Consider the following 24,073-nt stretch of genomic DNA (forward strand, 5'->3'; position numbering starts at 1 on the left):
AATAAATCTTAAAAAAATAAACTACATTAAACATATCCATTTATAGATACAAACATAAATATTTATAATCTTTCTTATAAACAGTTTTGCAATTAAACAATGCCCTGTCTGCCTGATATTACATAGCATCTTCAAGTTCTTTTAAAAATTTGACACTAGGGTCATGACTTGAGGATTACTGGAATGTGGACAATTAACACAAATCTCAGATTTTATATATTGTGGGAACTTGCTACTTTACAAATGACTTCAGAAGTCTTGGCGTTAAATGACTCTGACAGTGTCACCCAAATTTCACACACATTTTAATCACGAGAAACACCAGGGGGAAAATGTATTTGGCTAAGAAAATTGAAAGAAGATTTTAATTCAAACCTTAAAAAGACCAATAAAGGTGTCACTCACATAGCACAGTTATATATATATATATATATATATATATATATATATATATATATAAGTATTGGTGGTCAAGCTAAAATAGAGCATATCCTTGCCCAAAGCCAATTCTTGTGATCATTGAAATAACCTGCAGATTTTAGACTAAAATATGAACAATATTTTTAAATGAGTTATGAATTTTGTCATCTATCTCTAGCTATCTAAAGAAAGAGACAGATATCACTAACTAAAAAAGATTTTATTTGTATAATTATATAGTGGACTGAAATATTTATGATTTTTTGTCATTTTAATACAGAAACACAGATATTATTATTATAAAATTACCTTTAAAAATAAGAATATTTTGGGCCTCCCCTGGTGACACAGCAGTTGAGTGCTGGGCTGTGAAGCTTCCCACAGCCTCTGCAGCACTGGTTTGATCCCCGGCCACTGGCGAGGGTCCCACATGGTGTGGCAGACCTCTCCTGTCTCACCCGCTGCTCCCCTCAGTAGTGTATTTCGTCAGTCTGCCTGTTCTGTTCCCTGCTCTGGCTCTGGTGAATTCTCTTACCCTCCCACACTTCTAACTGTACCCAGTGCTTGTATAAATAAATAAATAAATCTTTAAAAAATGTTTTAACTTTTTTTTTAAAGATTTATTTATTTATACAAGCACCAGGGGTACAGGCCAGATGTGTGGGAGGGTGAGAGGATGCACCAGAGACAGAGCTGGGAACACAACAGGCAGCGACTGAATTACACTGCTGAGGGGAGCAGTGGGCGAGTCAGGACAGGTCTGCCGCACCATGTGGGTATCTCCCCGGCTAGCCAAGATTGGACCCATACTGCAGAGGGAGCGGACAAGCTTCACAGTGCTGTGCTCAACTGCCTGCACCACCAGGGAGGCCCATAAAAAAAGAATATTTTAACTCCAAGTAACTATTTACCAACTAAATGTAGCTTACTTTTTATAAAGATTGGACTATATCATATCACCCAGTTGAGGAGGGGAGCCATATCAAACTACAAAGTAATTTTGAAAAAAATAATAAAACATGCTATTCACTCTGGAATGTTACCAAGAGTTGAAAATGCAATAAATAATACAAATACTAGCCAATACATCAATTTAACATATTTATTTGATGAACATTTTATTATCTCTTGACTATCACTTTATTATTGTGTCTCTTCCTACAGTATCAGTAGTCTTGGGTCTTTGCAATATTCTCCAGAGTCCTGAAATATAACATGCATTTGTAAGTACCATGAATATTCTATATTATATCATCCCAATATTCCTCTCCATTTTCAGCAAAAGTGAATTTAGTCCTGTTGTGAGTGCAGAAATATAGTAAAGACAATAACTTGAAATATATACAGATGGGATAAACAGTATGAAATTATTAGGTCACTTTTGTTGTATTGATGCAAATTTTCCATGATCTTTAAATGAATATACCTTAAGTAATGATTGTACTTCTCTCTATTTCAATCACCTGAAATGGGATAGTCCATTGTAATCAATCATGGAGATGGTACAGGCAGCCCAGTATCTACATCTCTCACACTACAGCAATATAACTAGGACAGATCACTTAATATTGTTACTTTCTTTTTAAACTGCAAATGAAGATAATTGTGATCATTATTATATGAACTTATGGTTATACTTGAGCAAAAACTTTAGGAGACACTTCATTTAGGGCTGAAACTGTTTCTGACATTTTCAAGCCAATTAAAACTAAATCAACTGAAACCAACTGAAATTGAAACCAACTGAAACTGAAACCAACTGACACTAGATCTGACCAGTTAAAATTGGTTCTGACCAGTTCATTTAGGTGAAACTGGTTTCAGACCAGTTGAAACTGGTTCCAACTGGTTCAATCTGGCTGAAGCCAGTTCTGACAGGTACAGACCAGTTCCAATCAGCTCAAACCAGGTGAACTGGTTCTGACTAGCTGAAACCAGTTCTGACTGGCTTAAATAAGTTCTGACAAGTTCAAACCCGCTGAAACCAGTTTTGGCTCAAATCAAATGAAACTGCCTCAAACTAGTTATGACTGGCTGAAACCACTTTTGACCAGCTCAAAATGATTGTGAACACTAAAACAATAGTTATTTGTTATAGACTTTTTAAAGTTGATGTAATTGAATTTGATTCTCATGTTTCTGGAAACTTCAAAACTTGACTTTGGCAAGTACCTAAAGAAACATGGAATCATGACGTGATTTTGAAAGCCAGTCAATATATCATTGGCAGAGTCTATTAAATAAATGTGAGAGTCATAGTGGCCCTTGCTGAGAATTTGAAATTGTTTCCAATATAAAAATAATCAATGGCTTGTTCATATGAAAATGTTTAAACATTGTGTTATTACCTTTAAACGTAATCTCTTAAACAATGTAATTGTAAACAGATATCAATTTTGAAAATTTGACCTTTGAAATTCTATTAAATCAGTGTAATCACTGTTCTAATCTTGTAAGACTCCATTGAATTCCTTCATTTGTCTGCTGGTATTTACTGATCACTCTGGATTTGTGGTTTCATTGACCCCTAGATATCACTCACATCTCATTCACCATAGCTGCTCTGCATTTGCTGCCTCTAGCTTATACCATGTAGTGTTTGTCTGCCTTTAGTCTGGTGTTCAGTCTTACTACTGATTCACATGGGCCATCACTGTTCTACAAATGGCTGAAGAAGTGTTGTACTATGCTCACTGATTTATCCCTAGTATTCAGGAAAAAAAAATGGATATTATAGGTATTGAAAAATATTTGATGAGTGAAAGATTAACAGTGAAATCTTCACTGTTTTTCCAGTTCTTTACTTCATTTCCTCATTTTTTTCCTCACAACATTCTTTGCAACATGCATTATAGATTGTTTTAAATGTGGCATTTACCTATTTTTAAATCTCTGCTACTTTAAAATCTGAAAAACCTAACAATACTCACCAAACTATAGAAGGAAAATTAATTTAAAATTTTGTTAGATTAATATTGATGCATTGAATTACAGATGTGCATATTTATATAATCAGTGTAAATATAACTTTTTATTATTTTCTTGACTAAATGAGCTGATTATACCTCTTTTAGGATAAGGAATGGAACAATGGAACTAAATTTAAATTGCTTTTTTTCTTCCATTATAATAATAACAGCAAATACATAAGGGTATTGTGCTTTTTATTATCTACAAGGAATCATATATTCAAGTAATTAAAAAGTAAGATTTGTCATTCAAATAATAATTGGAAAGAAAAATAAAGTTTTCTGCTTTTGTTTGTGTTCACTTTCAATGTTTTCATTTCTATTCAAGTAATTTATCTTGTTCCATCTGGTTTATAAGACTGTGGTGTCATTTCCACTATTGTCTAGTTTGTTTAAGGAAAACACAGTAGGAGAGTATACTTGTTTGATCACGTAGAGTTAAGTTAAAATAAATGCCCACAGGTAGTTCATCAAGGTGAAAATTAAGCTGTCTTTCGAAAGTGGAAGTGGAAGAATAAGAAGACAATATGAAAATAAGGAAACAAAAGTATCTGTGCATAAAGAGAAAATGGGGAATCAGGAAAACATGGAGAGCAGAATCCAAGTATAATAAGATATTTAAATGTTAAGATGCAAGTTTCTCTTTTGTTTTGTGTTCTGTTCTCTCCATCTTTATCAAAAAGTGCTGCAATAAGAATTAGCAGATTTTTAGAATGAAAATGCAAAGACCATACTTGAAGACATATAGAATTGTGAATGGACCTCTTTTCTAAGATTCTTATAAGGAGTAAGAAGTGTCTCACAGGCGATGAGCTAAATAAAGTAGAAGTGAAATAAAATCAAAATTGGTGAATATTTTTCATCCCCACAAATTGATATTTTTATTAATTCTCCAGAATCAGAAGTTATTCCTTATATGCCTCACAAAATCACTTATGTAATTATTCATACTACATTGGTTGTGATCAACTACATATAAGAAGAATGCACATATCCCTGGGTTAAGTGAGATGAAATTTTAGTTTTCAAATAAAGGAATTCCCAAGGTAGCAGTTCCAGGCAGGTAGTATTGCCCTCAAATTCATTAGGGACATCAATTCTGTTTATTCTCTATTTTTTTGTCTACCTCAGCAGATAGCTTTTTATTTTAAAGTCATTTCAAGGTCCTAGATAATTGTTGGAGCTACATCATTACTTCTGCATTCGAGGAAGCAGGAAGGAAAGGTGAGAAAAGAAAGTAAAGTGGCTGCATTCTTAAAGACAACTTCTAAATGTCTCATTAAATAACTTTTTCTTATATGTCATTAGTCAGAATCTGTCCCAAGTTTACGTCTATTGGAAAAAGAATCTGAGAAATTTAGTCTATTAACTTGGAAAACTGCCACATTCTAGGTACAGGATTATTATCACCAAGGAGAAAGAGATATGTGTGCAGGCAGGTAAAACTCTCTGCAAAGGTTTTCAGTTACATTACATTTTTATTTTCTAAGTATATTTTTAAAATTATCAGTGTTTATTTTTTCTTAATCAACATGTTGTCATAATATCAATTTTCAACACCATTATAATTTATGGAATGTTCTAATATAAAGATAAATGTTGCCTTAATTCAGTAAATATTTGAATTTAGGAATAAATCATATGAGTTCTAATCTCTGTTTCATCATGTTATTTATATGGTTTTAGGAGGTTATTTTTTTTTTCCTCATAGGTTTCAATTTATTTAATCTAAAATATCCATGGTTTAATTATCCATGAATAATTAATAATTTAATTATTCATAATATACTTTTACGATTTTGTATGTATTTTTCTACTTATGATGCATCTAAATAACTACAATAGTAAACATAGTCCTAATTCTACATATTAATATACCAATGTAAAATTTTAAAGCCCAATATTAGGTACTATATTTAATTTAACCTACACTGTTGATAATTTACCTAAATTTTCATTTTCACTGTGATGTTATTTTGAAAATCTAAGTGAATTTCATTATTTAAAATCAGTGATCAGTAAACTCATCCATTTGTTTTATAAGTAATGACTTAGCACCTACTTATTACATAATTACAATTGTTTTCAGTCTTTATAATATATAGTGAGAAAATAATAGACAAGTGCATGATTCTTAGGGGATTATACATAGTCTAACAGGTAAGAATAGGAAAAAATAATCTATAGTGCAAGAACATGATTCTATGAAAGTATTTAATTAAGAGAATGATCACATTCCATGAACTTGGGACAATTTCCTGAGTAGGGTTGAGGTGCCTATGAGTGATCCCCATAAGGATGGTAGAAAGACCAATGAATATATGAATTGGGATTCAGGGAAGAGTTATTTTGAGATAGAGCTTTGGAATTTCATGTTAATGATGTTTAAAGCTATGGAACTGGATGAAGTCATGCATGGAATTATTATCCTTATCTAAAAATGATAATTCATGGTGGTCCAGTATTAACAGCCATGTATTAGGAGAATTTAGCCAAGGACAATGAAATGAAGTGGCCAGGGAGATAGGAGGAAAATGAAGCAAAATATTCTCTAAGAAAGGTAAGAAAAAGGGGACAGTTTGCAACATAACTGTGTGGTGATCTCTTTCAAATGATGCTGAGGGTGAGTACTATGGAGCCACGAAACCAGGGAATTAACAATTAGAGTTAGCAACCTGGAAGGAAATGACAAACAATTTCAGGGAAATGAAGGGGCAAAATTATATTGAAAAGTGTTCAAGAGATAATGGAAGGAAAGATATAAACCAAAACCTTTTTTTTTATGACTATTTAATTTTTTTAAGATTTATTTATTTATGTATACAAGATCTGGGGCACAGGCCAGAGATGCAGGGGGTGAGAGGATCCACCAGAGACAGAGAGGGGAACAGAACAGGCAGACTGACAGAAGCACAGTGCTGAGGGGAGCAGCGGATGAGACAGGAGAGGTCTGCTGCACCATGTGGGCTGCTCCCTGGCTGGGGATCGAACTCGTGCTGCAGAGGCTGCAGATTGCTTCATAGTGCGAAAACCAACAACTTTTTAAGGATTTTACTGTGTGTGGGGAATTTATATAATTTATAAATTACCTAAATGCAGTTACACAAATTACATAACTAGCAGCAAGCATTGTATATTAAAAAGAAGAAAAACAAGTAACATATAATACTAATGCTAATGATCCAGAAGGGACAAAAATAATTGATAAAAGCAAGAAAGGGTACGAGTAGGGTCGATAATGGTGTGCAGCCTGGAGGGAATACGTTCAGTGGAAAGAATGGCTTTCACTTGAACACTGATGAATGGCAGTTAATGTGTTACGACACAGATACTGAGATTGAAGAGAGAGAGGTGGCAGGGCCGACACATGGCTGACTTATGTAACAGAATAAAGCTGCAGTCTTTATTAAGGTATGAAACACTGGTGATTCTATTATGAATGTATTGAGTCTGATCTGCCTTTGAGTTTTGGAAGTGGAGATACTCAGTAATTATTTGGTATATAATAATATATCCCATTTATGTAAATGTAAGTAAGCATGATCTAGAGTTATGAATGTATTTCTTACTGTGGTATTCATCAAAAAGATACAATATTGACTTGTTAGCCTGGTGACACAATATAAAGACAGTGATGAGGGCATAAATAAACCTTGCTCTATTCAGTCTATGTACATAACTCTTTTTTTTTTTTTTAAGATTTATTTATTTGTTTGTTTGTTTGTTTATGGAAGCACTGGGTATGGTCAGAAGCGCGGGACAGTGAGAGGATTCACCAGAGCCAGAGCAGGGACCAGAACAGGCAGACTGATGAAGTACACTGCTGAGGGGAGCAGTGGACGGCAGGAGAGGTCTGCGCGCCATGTGGGACCCTCACTGGCGGCGGCCAGGGATAGAACTGGTGCTACAAAGGCTGTGGGCAGCTTCGCAGCCCAGCGCTCAACTGCTGCGCCACCAGGGGAGGCCCTATGTACATAACTCTTTTTGAACAAAATTCTGTAGTAATGTCAAAAATGGTGATGGGTGCGCTGTGATAACATAAATCTGAAGAATGGGAATTCATACCCTCAAATAATGTGTTAAGAATAAACATTATCTTGATAAAATAATACAATTAAAATACATTATATTTATTTTAACAAGTAAAATTTATACTTGTTTATTTTATATTCACTATTATTATAATAGCTTTTGATTTCATTAATAATATTTCTATTTCTTACTTATTCTATGTAGCTTTGTAAGGAAATATTTTTTTCTCTTTTTTAATTTTTATTTATTTTATTTTAACATGTATCATTTTTAAAATTCTTTTAGACAATATTTGCTTCCCCAACCCCCTCAGATTGAGTCCCCATAGAATTTCCTTCCCCAAGGCACCCGTGCACCCTCACCTCAGTCCCCTGGGCTCCTCTCTCCCTCCCTCTGATCCCTCTTCCTCCTCCTCCCCTGCAGGATGTCAGTATGTCACTGGTTTATAATCTATGTCACTGGTTTATAATCTTCTGTTTTTGCTTTGTTGTGTTTTGTACTGTTTGTTTGTTTTTTTTTTTTTTACACTGATGTCTTATTTGGTTCCCCTATATTCCTGTTACAAGTGAAAACATCCAATATTTTTCTTTTTTGTAAGGAAAATATTTTGTCAAAATCTTATGTTAGTAAATGTTTCTCTATTGTTATCTCTACTGTGTCTGAAATGGATCATTTTTACATATTTTTAAAAAATATTGAGTTTGTTTACACAATCCCTTTGCTCTGCATATTTTTCTGCTTTTTTTTATATGTACCTCTTTTTTGTTTTGCAAATTCTACTTTTTATAAAACATGTCCTTCAGTTTTCCCTACTGACTATAATATTTTAGATTTGACCAGTTTTCTCCTGCATCAATTATCATCTTGCATTTACAATAAAACACTCCAGTTGTTCCTGTATAAAAAAAATAATGAGCTTTACATGTTAGTTTTGGAAATATGGAATTTTCTAATTCAAAGATGAATGCTGCCTTAAGTCAAAGAAGAAGCAAAATATTATCTAAAAATAAGGACAACGTATCCTTAAAGAGACATGTAGAACTTCCTGTGAATTTTACTGCCATTGAAAACCTGTAAAATTATTTTTACTGAAAAATAATAAGGCATGTAAGAATTTCTAAAAGACTTGTCCTTTGGTTGTAATATATGTATCATGCTTTAGGTCTTAGCTATAAGTCTTTTAAGCACTTACTAGTTTAAAATTCTATTCCCTCTTTGAAAAATGCAAGATATTAAAAATGCATTCTGAAATTGTTCTTTGATACAAGGCCTTACATTTAGAGGAAATGATACTTGTGGGAAGTTTATACCTCACATTGATATATGTTGTATAAAAGCATTTTTGAAAGATATTATAAGGTAAATGGAGAAAGTGCCATGCACATTATTACCCAAGAATCGGTGCAATCAATGATACACACAAGCCTGTGAGGGCTGATACATTTATCTCACTTTGTTCTGAATATAGTATGTATATAGTTCATGGCAAATTAAAATTTCTAGAAAGACTCAAAATATATTCTTAAGAATACATATATGTGGTAAATTAATTTTTTAGGCATGACTTTTTTACAAGTATGTAACATTTACTTATTCCCAAATAGCTTTATTTATATATATTATGCATGTATATATGCATATATATGTACACACACCAAAATATATCAGCATAATTTTCATGACTATCTTTAAGAGACATACTGATTATAGAAGATTTAGATTCTAGAATAACCACTAAGAAAGGTTCAGTATCTTAGAAATCCTTTTCCTAAAGAGTCATTATAAAATATGCCAAAATCTTAGTTCAGTGTGGGTAAATTCTTGTAGAGAAAAATTAACTTCAAACCTATTGCAAAGGCACAAAATTATGGCTTTATGAATCTGTTAGTTTAAATAATTTTTCTATTGCTTCTGTAAGATTCACAGAATTGAAATGATCCTTCCGAAATGGGGAAGAATGTTAGAATACTTATGTTTTGAAGTGTGAGGTCAAAGTGGCACTGCAATGTTGGGATAATCTCAGCTGGGGATTCCATTGTGTCTCCATCCCTTTTTTTCCCCAAATGTCTGAAATTAGAATGAAGCCTTCTGCAGTTTATCCAGTCCCCACCAGTCTAAAGTGGCATCTAACCCAGCTAAACACCACCATGATCAATTAAACTAAAGCTGGTATGGACTCATGAGTATAAAAAGCAGTAAGCCACTGAGACTTTGTAAGTCTTTATTAAAAACAGCACCACTCAGAAAATACATGCAAGCTAACTGACAAAGCTAGAATTTTTCTCTAGATTTCAATAAGTGCTCTAGGTGTATGATGACAGGCTAAAGAATAAAAGCAAAGTCAGAAGATTTGAAAAACAATTTAAACCTGACAAATTTTGAACAATAACATATATTGTCATCTGAGTAAATGTTGAAAAAAAATTCCGTACTCACTAGGTTTTAGTCATAGGTAAGAACTATTTGCTCTTAATGAGAAATAACACTAATCATTTACATGCATGATGTTTATTACATAGCTACTCCACTTCAGACATATCCATGAGTGCATAAATAGAAGATTTTGTAGCTTTTTTGAACTCTCTTTCTTACTTGGTGGGCAAGTTTGGTTATGTATAAGAATACAATAAATACCCAGGAATTCATGTATACAAGAAAGTGGATCTTGGGATTACCTTGGAAATCTCTACGGAAATGAAATTTATCGGACAGAAAATAGTTCCTCCTGTTGTGGAACCAGCAGAGATTAGGTTTTAACTTTTAAAAATGCACATTATTTCACACCCTCTTTGGATGAAATCGGAGCTCAGTTTCTCTATTACTTGCTACACACTAGTAAATTAAAAACTCCTAGCACCTTTCCATATTCTGGAGACACTATTTTACATGAATGTCTTAGAAATGTGTTCAATAACAAGCTCACCTAAATATGCAACTTTTTCTTTTTCTTTTTCTTTTTAAAAATTATTCATTTATTTATACAAGCACTGGGTACAGTCAGAGGCGAGGGAGGGTGAAAGAATTCACCAGAGCCAGAGCGGGGAGCAGAACAGGCAGACAGACGAAGTACACTGCTGAGGGGAGCAGCGGGCGGCAGGTGAGGTCTGTGGCGCCATGTTGGACCCTCGCCCGGCGGCCAGGGATTGAACTGGCGCTGTAGAGGCTGCGGGTAGCTTCGCAGCCCAGCACTCAATCGCTGTGCCACCAGGGGAGACCCTGCAACTTTTTTTCAATGCCATAAAATAAATAAGGATGAAATACATAATTGCATTTGGTAGGTGACTTTTGATTGAAAAATTGATAACATCTAGGACATCCCTGGTGGCCCAAAGTGTTAAGCACAGCACTGTGAAGCTATCCACAGCCTTTGCAGCACAAATTCCATGCCTGGCTGACCAGGGAGCTACCCACATGGCGCAGCAGACCAATCCTGTCTCGCGCCCACTGTTCCCCTCAACAGTGTATTTTGGTCAGTCTGCCTGTTCTACTCCCCACTCTGTCTCTGGAGAATCCTCTCACCCCCGTCCCCACACAACTCTGGCCTGTACCCCAGTTCTTGAATGCATAAATAAATAAATATTTTTAAAAAGAAAAAAATGATACATTAATTTATATTTAATTGATAAAAATGTACTGAATAATATTTCCCTCAACAAATATCTGAGAACCATCACAAAATTTCTCTGACTTAAACAATTGTGGCCTCAGATTCTAATATCTTTGAAAATACTCATAATTCCTTCTTCTTCTCACAATCTTGTTGATATATAATTGAAAAATTAAAAAAGAATATATATATTTATTGTATCATGTGATAGCTTCATATACAAATATTGTGACATTATCTCTACTATAAAGATATGTAACCTGTTCATCTCCTTTCATAAGTATTCCTTTTGTTCATGTGTGGTAAGAAATTTAAGATCTATTCTATCAAATTTCAAGTAGAAGAAACAGTTTCCTTTAATTGCTTTGCTGTACTTTAGATCTACAAGCTTATTTGTTTCCAAACTGATAGTTTGTGTCATTTCATTAACATTTTTCCTTCTTCCATTTTCAAACCCTGGCATTTGTCTTTAGATATCTGCCTTATTTCATTTAGTATAATATCCTTCTTATTCATCCACGTTATTACAAATGTCAGGATTTCATTCCATTTTAAGGCTGAATAATATTCCATTACATTAGACTAATTCCCATTTACCTTTGGAACTGGAAGTGGGATCCAGATTTGTTGAGAATATAACCAGAAATCTGATCCCCCAAATCCAGGATATATTAACAAGAAAATGCAGCATGTGTTTTAATTTAGAAAATAACAGTCCTGATCTTGAGATTATTTTGGAGGTTTAAACATAAATATGTTTTAAACATGTGTACTTCTACTATAAATGCTTGGAGGTGAGTGTATTGCAATGACATACACCTGCGGGATAGAATCCTGTATTTTTGAATCATATGCAATCTTGTAAACCAATTTATCTAAATAAAAAAAAAATTAAAGGAAAAAAAAGTAATGCAACTCTTCCATTATTTTTTTGACAGTATACCTATATTTAAAAAAATGTATGACATGCTAATATGGGGTGTTATTTTTAACAAATTAATAAGTGTTAAAATTAAAATGTAAACTTAATGCTGTCAATTTTATTCTTCTTATTTGAAACATGTTCTTTTGTATGAAAAACTTAATGTTGAATAACAATGTAGGTGGACATCTCTCTCTTATAGACTTTGTAACACTTCTATTTACAGCATTTTATTAATCTCAAACACTTGTCTTATTTTAAGATTTGAAACTTCAGTGTCAAAACAAATATAAATCTTTATTTTTTGATCAACTGCAGTGTCTCATAAGTTTCACAAACATAATGGTACTTTGTATAATAATTTTAATTTCAATAGAATGACCAAGAATATTGACTTTTTATTATTTTTACAGTAATATTTTACAGGAAAAATGATTTAGTTTCAGAAAAAAAAGTTTGGTATGCTCCTATCAAAACATAATATTTTACATTTTTAAAAATTAATTAATTAATTAATTTATATAAGCACTGGGTACAGTCAGAAGTGTGGGAGGGTGAGAGGATTCACCAGAGCCAGTGAGGAGCAGAACAGGCAGACTGACAAAGTACACTACTGAGGGGAGCAGCGGGCGTGGCAGGAGAGGTCTGTCTTGCCATGTGGCACCCTCGCCCAGCGGCTGGGGATCAAACTGGCGCTGCAGAGACTGCGGGTAGCTTCGCAGCCCAGCGCTCAACTGCTGTGCCACCGGGGAGGACCTTAAAATTGTTATTTTATCACCTACTTTATTTCCTGAAAATTAGTAGAGAAACAAATGCTATAGTTGAAACAGACCATTAGAAGACACAGATCATTAGAAAATGCTGAAGTTAATTCTAGTGGACAAATGTCAGCTTTTCTCTTCCAAGGATAAATGATAAGTTGGGAAGTAGAAAAAATAAGACAAATAAACAAAAATAGAAGCTTGAAATTGTATTTCTAATATGATTTAATAGCACTAGAACTGAATTGTATAGGTGCTATTTTTTAAATCTGTTTTAGTGATTACTCTGACTTTTTATTGTGACTTCTTGATTGGTGGCCACTATGCAATATTCTTTCAGTGAATAAAATGAAAGTTGTCTTGGCAGTGAAGACAAATAAAAGAGATTACTTTTTCCTTTGTTGACTTCTTGCCTGGAAACTATTACTTTATCTTCAGACTATAATCAGACAGTTCATATGTATGCATGAAAGTACATTCATCTATGATATGTATTGCTTCTTTTATGATATATTCAACTTTAAATATATTTCTTCAGCAAGTATTTATCTTTCAAATTACACATTTTGTAGACCGAAATTATATCAGGCTCTAAGGTAGATATTACAGATTAAAAAGTTTGGTAGGGTATATAAGACCACTGACAAGTGATAATAAGAGAAGGAAGATATGTGAGTAAGTATCCAGAAAATTATAGGATATTACACAGGATATTTTATATGAATACAGAGATTTCCAGATGAATCTGTTGCTGGAATGAGAAGTGGCTTTCATTTGAGGTGGTGTAAGAGTGAGAGAAGAGCAAATTATATAAATGACATAGTATATGTAGAAACTAAGATAAAATATAGAGCTTGTTACATTTAAGAATCTGAAAGATATTCCTTGTAACTCGAAATATGGATTTGAATAAAAGTGCAGCCTGTTATAAATATGGAGGAAAAGGGAATCATGTTCTAGGATATTAACAATTCTATCATTCAGTATACATAAAAATTAAGGGAAATGAGGAGTCATAAATACATCTTAGAAAGACTAATCCAACTGTAGTATAAAACATACAATGGACACAAATACAGTAAGGGAAACTGGTGAAGAGTATATGCTAATCATCCAAGAAATGAGTTATGATTTGATATACAGCAGTGATGAGGAGGACAGAATAATGTAGACAGGGTTGACCAACATCTGGAGGGCAAAGTTATTAGATACTGGAGTTATTTGAACATCAGACACTTGGGATAATGGAGGGATGAATGATGCCTTCAAAGTTACTGGCTTGTGCATCTAAATGATTGAAAATAAAGCTCTGAGGTAAGGATCGCAGAAGTATGAACTATTCTTGAATTAGTTTTGTATAAACTGAGTGAAAGATAGTTGAATACAGATAGCTAAACACTGCACCAGGAAGTTTCATTTATTTGCAAACACCAAGAAGTGCTATTAGTTGTGAAACTTATAATGGGTGATAGTAAAAAGAAATAAATGATAAAATCTAAGAGTCTTTAAATAAAAATGATAAAGTCAAAGTATGAAGGACATTTTTTAATAGATAGATACCACAGTAGAAGACATAAGTGAATAAGTCCAAAAGGACTTACATTTTAGACAATTCAGTATAAAGTAAAGAGCAGCTTTGAGCAATATTAAGATACTTTTGTCCTATGCCTAGACATTGAAGCCATAAGTGTGTTGAGATATTACAGCAAATATACAGTATGAAAAGAAAGAAGAACTTAGAATCAAACCTAGCATTAAAGAGATATCTTTGTCAGTATCATTATAACTTTTCACCAAGCCATTACTTCTTAAATTGGTCTCATCTCTTCCCCTGGTGTCAATGACAGCAAACCTCCTGGCATTTTTATGTCTACACCTTTTGTGTATTCAGAAAATGCAAATCTGAGTGTTATGTGACTTACAAGTGTCAGGTATAAGGTAAAGTACTCAATCTAGTTCATTATTTTATTGTTATTATTATCATCCTTTGAATTTTACTGGCAGTTCTTGAATAAATGTAATTATTTTTTCCAATTTCATTTCTCTTGACTTCTTATTATGTGATATTAATACACATGCAATTCTTATTACGGAAGACCATTCCAGTATATTAGAATACTGAACATCCATGTTGCTTTATTTTAAGTCATGAAAACCTAGGCAGAAATTAACAACCATTGTCATTATAAAATACAGAAATGGATCTGGGATAGTACAGGGAGTGAAGTCATTATCATAGTACTCTCAGATTTGGTATAACAAAACAAATTATGATAAAAGTTTTATGAACAATAGACAGTGCTTTGTCATTCTAATAGTAGGATTCCATTAATAGTTATTTTATTTTGCACACTAAAGTGAAATGATTGGAAGACTTATAAATAAATCACTCTGGATCCCATGCATGCAGATGGCAACACCTGAAATTTGAGCAGCCTGCAAAGAGGATTGAAGACAATGGCCAAAAACTAACAGAAGCTCAGGAGTGTTTTTCACATAGCCAGTTTAAAAAAAAAAAAAAATAGATAACTTCAAGGCTAAAACAAAGCAAAACCAGTCACCACTAATCTTAAGAAGATAAGCATTGTGAATGATGAAAAAGTTAGCAGAGTGAATAGAGCTTTTGTAGATACACAAAAGGGACTAACTTGCACATTTCTCAAAATGCCTTTCCCTTTCCTCTCTGCAGAAACAACTGCTTTCTCAGCAGTGTCATGAAAACCAACCAGTTAGTGTTGACAAAGCTGCAAGATTAACGACTCCGTGGTAATACACTGGTGAGGCACCAAATCCCCCCTAAACAATAAATATTTTCTACAATTTTATTTTTTTAAATCTTGTTCATGTGCAGATATTGGCACATTTTGAAAGAACTGTATAAATAATTTTCTATAATCTAGGACAGTGGAAGATCAGAAGTCAACAAAATGTGATGGATCTTAAAGTATTGAAACAGAAGGCACTTCACAAAATCTGTCCACTGAAACAGTTAACCCCTACCCTAATTTATATCTTCACTTTATATGTGATAGTGAGTGTTTGTATGGGTTGGAGGGAGGACACATAGACAGACATATGGGTGGTTTTGTGGCTGGCACAAAAACATAAGACAACCAAATGTTGAGCCCTTGGCCAATTAGTTTGTTTTTGATGACCTTAGTCTATTTCAGCTTTCTTTTTAGAAGGGAAAAAAAAATCAGAAGGATTAAAAGTTGGAAAAAAATTGAAATCCTAAAATGAAGTTATGTAATTACTTAGGGGGTACATAATAAATCACATTTACCTCTGAAAAAAATAAAATAAAATCACTAGTGGCCAAGTATATTCTTGGCTTAAAAATATGTTTTTAAAATTAAATTTTGTGTTTAAAAATCAATTTGGACATAGAGGTAGAAATATTCACATCAGTATCAATACCATGATAAAACTATTATGTATAAAGACATCAAAATACATCTTTTATAAGGACCTTGAGGTTTATAAATTGAGTCCATGATATAAAGTATAATTAATTCTCATAAAAAGATGTGTAAATAAATAATTTATATGATATATTTACATTATCTAGTTATTGTGCCTGTTTATAGGTATCTTCCATTCAAGAAGTGAGATTTGCTCTCTGAGTCTGATAGCACTTTCCTTTGAAATATTTCAAGACTGTTTATTGCACAAATAGTATGGGCAATGCTGGCTTTTTTTCCTGTCCTTACAGAAGCTTTTGAAAGATTGAAGAATAAAACACAAGTAAGGCAGAAGCAATGAAATTCAGCTAACTATACCAGCACAAACAGCTGGAAGTAAGGAAAGTAATACTGAAGGCAGGGAAGAAACAGTGATTGATATCCTTGTTGAAAAGATAGATGAGATCATTCTGACAGTTTCTGTCTAAAATTGAATTTCCTGCTGCTCAAGTGACTTAATTTCATTTATGTTCTCTTTTGTTTAATACTATGACTTTATAGAAAGTATTTCAAAAGGTGGTTTTATCTCTGTAATTAAAATGTGAATGTTCAAAGAAGATTTTTTTCTTACTTAATTTTTGTTGTTTTTCTTAGTTGGAAAGAGATAGGTATGCTTTATGTCCTATGCTTAGAGTCAATATATTCAGTGTATGTCTTGGGTTGAAAACACAACAAACATGTATCTCTCTTGGAAGTTGTCATTTGTCTTTCTTGTCCATATTTTCAAGACAGGTATCTCCTGAGAAGACTAAGTGACATAATAGGAGATCAGCAGGAAAGCTAAGCTCCATGTTCTATGTGTTAATGCCTCAAACATGCCTACATTAACATGAGGAATGACTTCCTGGTCTGAAGATTAGAATGTGTTTTTAGAAAGAAAGCAGTCCTCTGTGAATTATGTTTCTTGCTTAGAGACTAAATGCAAAAATTAAATCGTAATGTTAATGTACTTTCCAAAGAGACATAAAAATCTCTGTTTTCATAGCATAATATTATAGATTGTTAATTAATTCTTCTTTGCTTGTCTTTTCCAATCCTGTGGGATATCTAAGCTGGAAATTATATCCTGATTAGTGAAGGAAACTGAGTTAAAAACTAAGATGTGCTTTCAGAATCTATATGATTAATGATTGCAGACCGATAGGTAAGTACTAGAGGGAATAGTTGCACTGTTTTGTGTGTGTGTGTGTGATGAAACTAAACCTGGAGAAGATAAAGGAAATATGAAGCAACATTTGACTTCCAGAGTTGTTCACTTAAGTTTGATCACATAAACAGATATTTTTTGAGCATCATTACCAAAGCAACAGAATACTGGATTTATATTTGAGAGTTTTAAAAATTCTATCTGTCCCCATGTGACAAACATGTTCAACTTTGATTAGAGTGAGGAATGCAAGATACAAAAGGACAGACTTTTAAAGACAATAAATGGGACAAGTGAGGGTGAAAGGTTGTAATTTCACAATAAGATGAACAAAAGAAATCAAAACTTCATTGATAATTTAAATAAGAGCATAAAGGGAAGAAGTGTATGATTTCCATGCATGTATCCTCTGTATATCATTTACTAATATTAAGATGACTTAAAGAAAAGCACATTTAGAGAGTTTGAATCAAAACTCTCTTTATATCATGCTAAATTTCATATTTGCTGAGTATTAAAGGTGAACCCCTGATCTGAAGGCAATCAATCAATCCACCAATCAAGAAATCTGTCATGGTCAAAGATCTATCAATAAAACACACTTAACCTAACCAGCCTATCAAACATGTGGAATAGTTAAATTAATTGAATTAATTCCCCCAGGACAGTGCAACCATTCCTCAACTGCTAAAAATCTTGAGTGCCAAATTCTCATGATTGTTCTCTTCTTTAGAAAACAGTTCCCATTGGCCTACTTGGGATGAAGTTGCTTTATGCCACTCAGGGTCAAAGCTAGTAACTTACAGGAAGGTCTAAGTTACTAAACTTCCTAGCCTTGATGAGTTAGTGGAAGCCTAACTCTGGCTTTAAGGTTGGACTATCTCATTGTGGAAATCATGTTCCTCAGAGGACCAGGTTGAAGCTGTTCTCTAGCATAGACCACATCCTTGCTAAGTCCTCCTTCCTTCTCTGTCCTAAACTCTGTCCTCTCAGTTCTTTAAGATTCTCACAGAAAGTCAACCTCAGGAACTGTTTTTTTTTTTTTTTTTTTTTTTTTAAGGAAATTGATTTAAGACACTCTTATAATACTCAACTACCTCCAAAGAAATGAGATCATGGGCTCCTAAAGCTGATGTCTATCTTGAACTATAAATAAATTGACAAATAATGCTCTAGATTCTGCTTGAGAAAACAGCTCTAATGTTCCTTAAGACTTTGTACAGACTATATTGCTCCCTTCTTCAAGAATTCTTCCATATCTAAAATAAGCTGAATATATCAATGTCCCATTGCACCATGAAAGAGATTAAGGAACAAAATATGTGATTAAGAAAGGCATATGCAGAAATAGATCTTCTGGCTTGCAAAAAATGTCCTTCAAATAAGAAGTAAAACTGTCATTTTTGGAATTTTAGAATATTATGTAATTGAACATTTCCTCTACAATTTGCATTTGGAACAGTGACTCAGGATAGAGTCAGGATAGAGGAACTTGATGCCTGGTAAGAATTGAATCTTTTTTTTTTTTTTTTTAAAGATTTATTTATTTATTTATACAAGCACTGGGTACAGTCCAAAGCACGGGAGGATTAGAGAATTCACCAGAGCCAGAGCGGGGAGCAGAGCAGGCAGAAGGACTGAAATACATGGCTGAGAGGAGCAGCGGGCATAGCAGGAGAGGTCTGTCGCACCATGTGGGACCCTCACCAGCGGCCAGGGATGGAACCAGTGCTGCAGAGGCTGAGGGCAGCTTCACAGCCCAGCGCTCAGCCGCTGCGCCACCGGGGAGGCCCAAGAATTGAATCTTATATATTACCTGATCCTGTGTTTACTGTAGTTAGTGAGTCCTTACAACTTGGAATATTTATCACATATTTTAAAAAAGTAGAGTGATTTTAAATTGAAATCTCTGATTCTCCACACTCCCATCACCAGTTGCCTAATACCTCTTGCTTGTAATAGGGGTGGCGGTGAATAGAAGGTAAGCACTTTTTTAAATACAACTTCACATTGGGAGATTGTGCTTTTTTTCTCTTCTTCTTCTTCTTCTTTTTTTTTTTTTACTTCTCAATTACATTGAGAAATTACAAAGCAGCAAAATGTTGCAGCTAATCCACTGGGGAAAAATTATATGCATATAAAGTAAAATATACTGTCTTTTTCATGAACAGTGTGTGAGCTATTTGAAAATTTTATGCCATTAGCACTTTCAATATGTCATTAACCTAGAAAATAAGAGGGAGTAATGAAAGTCATTAAAAGCAGTTGAGTGTCCTGCTGTAGCCTGGCCAATAAGAGCATAAAGAATGAGAAACAGAGCAAGACATTCTATTACATTACAACCTGGCAGGGCTGTGTCTACAAAGGATATATATGCATATATTTTAATTTTTCCACCTTCACACTATGCCTTTAATGTATGGAGGATAAAAGAAGGTGTTTACATTTTAAATAGCATTACCGAGTGCTAGTTACAAAAGTGTCAGCTGAATCTAATATAAAGGTCATTATTCTTAATTTTGTGGCACTGAGAACATCACACTCTGTGTGTCCTTCTGGAACCTTTCCTGTCACAACCTTCAAGATTGTGGTATGCAAGTAATGTTTTATTTTAGAAGAACAAGCATGAACAAAGATCCCCAGAAAGAAAAGTATGCAAAGCTTACTTATGCTCTGACTGCAAAATCTATATGCTACTGACTGTGTTATGAACACAAGACAATTTCCTTTATTTTCCCTGCAAATATCACCCATTATAACCATTTTTTTTAACCTACAGACTGACTGTGGACACACTACAGTCATGGCCAACCCAGGAAACTTTCAGAATTGGCTGATTTTATAGTTTGATATGAACCACTTATGACCTTGTGTTATGTCTGAGAATATATTAGCTTCATTAGATATATGAGAATAAAGGGAGATTCAATCAAGATTGTCACAAAGCTCTTAAATAATCTAAGATAAATTTATGGGAGTTAATGTTCTCTATGCTTTGGAAAATTTTGATTCTGTTTTTCCAACAAACCCTAATGCAACAGTTAAAGCAGATACATGGAGAAAATTATAGGGCCAAAGCAAAGGAAAGAAAAATGAACAAGATTTTTAAGGGCTTGATGATTCAAGAAAAAAAATAAGGTATTAATTTGAGAGGAACTTCCCACATAGCATAAGAAATTGTCACAAAGTGAAACAGGTTATGAGAAATAATGTTAGAGCTGATAAGCAGACTGACTACTCAAAATTTCCTTCCTTAACTAGTCAGCTCTTTTGATTATTTCCTAAAATATATGTTATAATAGATAAACTCAATCTTGATTCTCATGATGGAAAGTACTAAGAAATTAAATATGTTCATATATACAGATTTATCTCACACAATCATGGTGTATTCAATGACTTTTTGAGCTTAAATTTTCTTATATAATTTTTAATGAAGTAACACTGGTTTACAAAACTATATATAATTCAGAGGTACAGGTTCACACCTTTTCCGATGTATGTCACTGCACCTCAACCACCATTGAGGTACAAACAATCCTATCCCATATGCCCTTTGCTTCCCCGCCCCCTTCTGATTGGCTCAATTCTACTGTCAGATTTTTGAGGGTTGTTATAGTTTAGTTTTGTATGTTGCTTTGTTTTGTTTCTGTAGATTCCACAAATAAGTGAAACCACCTGTAAATATCTTTCAATTTCTGACTTATTTCATGTTGCATAATCACTCAAGACCTATCTGTATTCAAAAACTATGCAATAATGACATTTGGGGAATGCCACTTTAGACTGATCACAAATGTACAACTTCCATTTGGTGATGGACTGTTGTTCAAACTTAACTTCAATGGTTGGTAGTCAGATAATACCAACTAATTGATCTGAAGCCCAGGTCACATGATAACTTGGTGACCCACAGTGAAGCATTCAGTTTAACCCAATTTTGGTCCAAGAGCTGTTACCTAAACAGAAAATAGTTATTTGTAGAGGACAGTCAGATATTATTCAAAATCCTAATAGCCGACACTGCAGTTCACATATTGAGGTTGCCATAGACTCCAAACTGCATTCTTGTCATCACTGACAAACCAGATTCCATAGAATTTATAAAATCATAAAACCCAACTGACAAAAGAAGCTTCACAGCAAACTGGACTTGCTGCAGAATCTTCTTTAATACTTAATTCCACTCAAAACTAGAAGATTTTCGGTCACGAGGTAAACGTGCTAAAGTAACACAGCCAAATGAAGAATATGTTGCCTACAAAATCCAGAGGCAGAGGAGGTATTATGTTCCTTTCTTGGTTATAAGAAGGACCATACGCTTTGACTTTAAAAAGGAAAGCTCATGTTCTCCCTACTAAGCTAGGCTTGACAAGCCTCATAGCACTGGAAATTTCCCTGAAGTTGATGACTCAGATTTATTTCTCTCCTTCTGAGATACAAAGGTCTTATCCATAATTCTAAATTAGTTGCTACTTCTTACTAATGAGGCTAAATGGTGACTAAGATTCTGTGAACTAAGACATGAGGAAGGTTTGAAATATTTGTTTTTAATACTTGTAAGTAATATTGATGATTCAAGAAAAGGGATTAATTTGAGAACTGGATTGCTTCTATCCAGTGAATAGGTCAAGAAAAAATAGATATAAGGCATTTATGTTGAAAAGAAGTAAAACTGTATCTCTAGGCAAAATGCCATCTGTGTAGAAAATTTCTATAGAATCTACAAAAATAGAATCGATTAAAAAGATACTAGAATTGATAATTTTAGCAAGGCCCAAGAGCAATGTACATGAGTAAACACAATGCATTGCTAACTATAACAGCAACACAAGTTGGCAATTCAAATAAAAAATCAGTTTATTACCAACATAATTCATTCCACTTCCACAAACATCAAAAATAAATACCTAAGGATAATTATGAGAAAAGATATGTAAAAGGTATGTATCCAAAACTATGAAGCATTTCTGATAGAAAATCTAAAATACCTATCTATCGTGGAGACATAATCAGTGATCATGGATTTGAAGACACCATATCGTCAACTCCCTCCAAAATGTTCCATAGAATGTGAAACAAAAATTTCAGTAGACATATGTGTATTCCCTGATAAATTCATTCTGACATGAATCCTAATACAGAAGTTTCTAGGCTATGTTACACACTTAATACACACATTAAAAATGAATTAAACTTACATAAAACTAGAAATTTTCTCAAAAACCTGAGAAAAATCTTTGTGTCCTTGTACTTAACCAGGATCTTTTCATATGATGCTAATTGATTCTTAGCCATGAAAGAACCATAACAGAACTTTTTGCTTTAAAATACACAGAGAATGAAAATAGAAATGACAAGAAACAAATTTTCAAAGAGATTTGAGAAAAGATTCTTCTTGAGAATATTAAGATAATTCTCAGAATTCAAAGAAAAAAATCAGGAAAAGATGCCAACAGATGTACTATGAAAGAAGATATGGCGGAGAAAAATCCTCATGAAAATACTGGGAAAGCTGACATGGTGTTGCCACAGCTGCTGTAATATTTTTAATGAAACTTCATTATTAGAATTAAAACTTTTATTCTAGAAATTATTGCTGTATAAACAGAAAGCATAGGGCCTCCCCGGTGGCACAACAGTTGAGTGCTGAGTTGGGAAGGTGCCTGCAGTCTCTGCAGCTCTGGTTCGTTCCCTGGTGGCCGGCCTGGCGAGGGTCCCACATGGCGCGCAGACCTCTCCTGCCTCCCACTGCTCCCCTCAGCAGTGTATTTCATCAATCTGCCTGTTCTGTTCCCCGCTCTGGCTCTGGTGAATTCTCTCACCCTCCTGCGCTTCTGACTGTACCCAGTGCTTGTATAAATAAATAAATAAATCTTTAATAAAACAGAAAACATATATAACATGGTTAAATACGATTCATAGTTACCCAAAATATGATCTCCTAATTTCACATTTGTGTCACTATAAAATATCAACAAACTGGTTACATTTAATTTTGAAAACTATATCATCTATCTATCTAGCCATCATCTATCTGATTTTTAACTCAGAAATTTCCACAAAACAAGATCCTGAGCATAATTAATATTTAGTAAGTTTTCTCACTTAACTTCCACAGTGTTTGTTAAAACTCTATTTCAGTGTCCAGCCTGAGAGTTCCATCTGGAATTCAGCCTGTTTTTCAGATCTCCTCCAGAATGTAGAGCTGCTATATATTTGCTAATGTCCTCACAGAGTCAATGCAAAGAAAAAAAATGCTGTGTTTGTGATTTTTGAATCAGAAAGCTGCTGGCACTGAAAAATGAAGAGCAAATCCTTGCATTCTGGCAAGCTCCTAACAGCCCTGAACTATTAACACTAAATCATTTTGAGTCCAACTTACTTTCCTAAGATTTGATCTCTTTCCTGCAGTGATGTTTTTTGTCAAAAAAATATACAGGTGAATTTTTAAAAAATAAAAATAGATGTGAATTTCTTTTTTTCAAAATGACAAAACTTCATTAAAATGACCTTATATATAACAAATAGCAAATGGTTTTGCTTGCTAGAGTTAACTTCATTGTTGTAATATTTTTTTGACTTCTACATTGAAATTTTAATAGAACTAAAATTAGTCTCCATTATGATTGTTTGCCTCTGGATGTTTGATTCTGAGGATGTTTAGCAATGTGAAGTTTTGTACTTAGTAGAAGGGGACATATCCCAATATGTCTGAGCAAAATTATCTGAACAAAGTTCTCTATTATATATA

At 33.6% G+C, this 24,073-nt stretch overlaps 1 pseudogene; it reads left to right on the plus strand.

Annotated features, from left to right (window-relative positions):
- Positions 1-15,168: 15,168 nt before the first annotated feature.
- LOC119260459 (ribosomal biogenesis factor-like) lies at positions 15,169-15,481 on the plus strand (annotated as a pseudogene).
- Positions 15,482-24,073: the final 8,592 nt, after the last annotated feature.

This window comes from Talpa occidentalis, unplaced genomic scaffold (assembly GCF_014898055.3).
Source record: "Talpa occidentalis isolate TD23 unplaced genomic scaffold, MPIMG_talOcc4v2.1 talOcc4.6, whole genome shotgun sequence".
Lineage (NCBI taxonomy): Eukaryota > Metazoa > Chordata > Mammalia > Eulipotyphla > Talpidae > Talpa > Talpa occidentalis.